The following is a 4,026-nucleotide window of genomic DNA, read 5'->3' on the forward strand; positions in this document are numbered from 1 at the left end:
AAGGAAATTATTTTTGTTCTTTATTTTTCGGCCTGTCCTTGCCCGTTTCGCTTTCAAACGAAGCCTGGAAGATGTTTTTTAATTTTTAAAATTTTTTTGCATTTGTTTTTGAATTTTCTAACTCGGGTCGGGTATTCGAACGGATAGGAAGGAAATTATTTTTGTTCTCTATTTTTCGGCCTGTCCTTGCCCGTTTCGCCTTGAAACGAAGCCTGGAAGATGTTTTTTAATTTTTAAATTTTTTTTGCATTTGTTTTTGAATTTTCTAACTCGGGTCGGGTATTCGAACGGAAAGCAAGGAAATTATTTTTGTTCTCTATTTTTCGGCCTGTCCTTGCCCGTTTCATCCAGAAATGAAGCCTGGATGTTGTTTTTTAATTTTTAAAATTTTTTTGCATTTATTTTCGAATTTTCTAACTCGGGTCGGGTTTGAACGGATAGGAAGGAAATTATTTTTGTTCTCTATTTTTCGGCCTGTCATTGCCCGTTTCGTCTTGAAAAGATGCCTGGATGAAGTTTTTTAATTTTTTTAATTTTTTTGCATTTATTTTTGAATTTTCAAACTCGGGTCGGGTTCGAAAGGATAGGAAGGAAATTTTTTTTCTTCTCTATTTTTCGGCCTGTCTTCATTCGTTTCGTCTTGAAATGAAGCCTGGATGATGTTTTTTAATTTTTGGAATTTTTTTGCATTTATTATTGAATTTTCTAACTCGGGTCGGGTTCGAACGGATAGGAAGAAAATTATTTTTGTTCTCTATTTTTCGGCCTGTCCTTGCCCGTTTCGTCTTGGAATGAAGCCTGGATGATGTTTTTTAATTTTTAAAATTTTTTTGCATTTGTTTTTGAATTTTCTAACTCGGGTCGGGTATTCGAACGGATAGGAAGGAAATTATTTTTGTTCTCTATTTTTCGGCCTGTCATTGCTCGTTTCGTCTTGAAATGATGCCTGGATGATGTTTTTTAATTTTTAAATTTTTTTGCATTTATTTTTGAATTTTCAAACTCGGGTCGGGTTCGAACGGATAGGAATGAAATTATTTTTGTTCTTTATTTTTCGGCTTGTCCTTGCCCGTTTCGCCTTGAAACGAAGTCTGGATGATGTTTTTTAATTTTTAAATTTTTTTTGCATTTGTTTTTGAATTTTCTAACTCGGGTCGGGTATTCGAACGGATAGGAAGGAAATTATTTTTGTTCTTTATTTTTTGGCCTGTCCTTGCCCGTTTCATCCAGAAATGAAGCTTGGATATTGTTTTTTAATTTTTGAAATTTTTTTGCATTTGTTTTGGAATTTTCTAACTCGGGTCGGGTATTCGAACGGATAGGAAGGAAATTATTTTTGTTCTTTATTTTTCGGCCTGTCCTTGCTCGTTTCGCCAGAAATGAAGCCTGGAAGATGTTTTCTAATTTTTAAAATTTTTTTGCATTTGTTTTGGAATTTTCTAACTCGGGTCGGGTATTCGAACGGATAGGAAGGAAATTATTTTTGTTCTCTATTTTTCGGCCTGTCCTTGCCCGTTTCGCCTTGAAACGAAGCCTGGAAGATGTTTTTTAATTTTTAAATTTTTTTTGCATTTGTTTTTGAATTTTCTAACTCGGGTCGGGTATTCGAACGGATAGGAAGGAAATTATTTTTGTTCTCTATTTTTCGGCCTGTCCTTGCCCGTTTCATCCAGAAATGAAGCCTGGATGTTGTTTTTTAATTTTTAAAATTTTTTTGCACTTATTTTCGAATTATCTAACTCGGGTCGGGTTTGAACGGATAGGAAGAAAATTATTTTTGTTCTCTATTTTTCGGCCTGTCCTTGCCCGTTTCGTCTTGAAATGATGCCTGGATGAATTTTTTTAATTTTTTTGCATTTATTTTTGAATTTTCAAACTCGGGTCGGGTTCGAACGGATAGGAAGGAAATTATTTTTGTTCTCTATTTTTCGGTTTGTCCTTGCCCGTTTCGTCCTGAAATGAAGCCTGGATGATGTTTTTTAATTTTTAAAATTTTTTTGCATTTATTTTCGAAATTTTAAACTCGGGTCGGGTATTCGAACGGATAGGAAGGAAATTATTTTTGTTCTCTATTTTTCGGCCTGTCCTTGCCCGTTTCGCCTTGAAACGAAGCCTGGAAGATGTTTTTTAATTTTTAAATTTTTTTTGCATTTGTTTTGGAATTTTCTAACTCGGGTCGGGTATTCGAACGGATAGGAAGGAAATTATTTTTGTTCTTTATTTTTCGGCCTGTCCTTGCCCGTTTCGCTTTGAAACGAAGCCTGGAAGATGTTTTTTAATTTTTAAAATTTTTTTGCATTTGTTTTTGAATTTTCTAACTCGGGTCGGGTATTCGAACGGATAGGAAGGAAATTATTTTTGTTCTCTATTTTTCGGCCTGTCCTTGCCCGTTTCGCCTTGAAACGAAGCCTGGAAGATGTTTTTTAATTTTTAAATTTTTTTTGCATTTGTTTTTGAATTTTCTAACTCGGGTCGGGTATTCGAACGGATAGGAAGGAAATTATTTTTGTTCTCTATTTTTCGGCCTGTCCTTGCCCGTTTCATCCAGAAATGAAGCCTGGATGTTCTTTTTTAATTTTTAAAATTTTTTTGCATTTATTTTCGAATTTTCTAACTCGGGTCGGGTTTGAACGGATAGGAAGAAAATTATTTTTGTTCTCTATTTTTCGGCCTGTCATTGCCCGTTTCGTCTTGAAATGATGCCTGGATGAGGTTTTTTAATTTTTTTAATTTTTTTGCATTTATTTTTGAATTTTCAAACTCGGGTCGGGTTCGAAAGGATAGGAAGGAAATTTTTTTTCTTCTCTATTTTTCGGCCTGTCTTCATCTGTTTCGTCTTGAAATGAAGCCTGGATGATGTTTTTTAATTTTTGAAATTTTTTTGCATTTATTATTGAATTTTCTAACTCGGGTCGGGTTCGAACGGATAGGAAGAAAATTATTTTTGTTCTCTATTTTTCGGCCTGTCCTTGCCCGTTTCGTCTTGGAATGAAGCCTGGATGATGTTTTCTAATTTTAAAAATTTTTTTGCATTTGTTTTTGAATTTTCTAACTCGGGTCGGGTATTCGAACGGATAGGAAGGAAATTATTTTTGTTCTCTATTTTTCGGCCTGTCATTGCTCGTTTCGTCTCTAAATGATGCCTGGATGATGTTTTTTAATTTTTAAATTTTTTTGCATTTATTTTTGAATTTTCAAACTCGGGTCGGGTTCGAACGGATAGGAAGGAAATTATTTTTGTTCTCTATTTTTCGGCTTGTCCTTGCCCGTTTCGCCTTGAAACGAAGTCTGGATGATGTTTTTTAATTTTTAAAATTTTTTTGCATTTGTTTTTGAATTTTCTAACTCGGGTCGGGTATTCGAACGGATAGGAAGGAAATTATTTTTGTTCTTTATTTTTTGGCCTGTCCTTGCCCGTTTCATCCAGAAATGAAGCTTGGATATTGTTTTTTAATTTTTAAAATTTTTTTGCATTTGTTTTGGAATTTTCTAACTCGGGTCGGGTATTCGAACGGATAGGAAGGAAATTATTTTTGTTCTTTATTTTTCGGCCTGTCCTTGCCCGTTTCGCCAGAAATGAAGCCTGGAAGATGTTTTCTAATTTTTAAAATTTTTTTGCATTTGTTTTGGAATTTTCTAACTCGGGTCGGGTATTCGAACGGATAGGAAGGAAATTATTTTTGTTCTCTATTTTTCGGCCTGTCCTTGCCCGTTTCGCCTTGAAACGAAGCCTGGAAGATGTTTTTTAATTTTTAAATTTTTTTTGCATTTGTTTTTGAATTTTCTAACTCGGGTCGGGTATTCGAACGGATAGGAAGGAAATTATTTTTGTTCTCTATTTTTCGGCCTGTCCTTGCCCGTTTCGCCTTGAAACGAAGCCTGGAAGATGTTTTTTAATTTTTTAATTTTTTTTGCATTTGTTTTGGAATTTTCTAACTCGGGTCGGGTATTCGAACGGATAGGAAGGAAATTATTTTTGTTCTTTATTTTTCGGCCTGTCCTTGCCCGTTTCGCTTTCAAACGAAG

This window comes from Quercus robur, chromosome 10 (assembly GCF_932294415.1).
Source record: "Quercus robur chromosome 10, dhQueRobu3.1, whole genome shotgun sequence".
In the NCBI taxonomy this organism is placed as follows: Eukaryota; Viridiplantae; Streptophyta; class Magnoliopsida; order Fagales; family Fagaceae; genus Quercus; species Quercus robur.